This window comes from Mesitornis unicolor, unplaced genomic scaffold (genome assembly GCF_000695765.1).
Source record: "Mesitornis unicolor isolate BGI_N332 unplaced genomic scaffold, ASM69576v1 scaffold34685, whole genome shotgun sequence".
NCBI lineage: Eukaryota > Metazoa > Chordata > Aves > Mesitornithiformes > Mesitornithidae > Mesitornis > Mesitornis unicolor.
In genome coordinates, this window is record NW_010185395.1 from 2,908 (window position 1) to 3,269 (window position 362).

Here is a 362-nt window from a genome sequence, read left to right on the forward strand (position 1 = left end):
GAGACAAAGCGCGGAGGACACCCACCACTGCCACCATCATCACAATAAAGCGCTTTGCTTGGCACCTCTGACTCCTGGGGGTTATGGGGGGGGAGGGCGAGGGGCCGCGCACAGCTGGGCACAGCCCCACGTAGCAATATATATTGAATTTATTTACATTCACGTCCGGCAGACCCCCCGCCCGCGGCACCGCTATGTACATAAGGCCAAGTGTAAATACTTGAATGCACTTAATACAGAATTAAAAAAACGGTCTTTACACAACACGGCACGGGGCCTGGGGCCGCCCGACCCCACACGCAGACAGCACGACGGCACCGCACGCACGACGCACACCCAGCGCCCCTGGCCCCCCAACACGG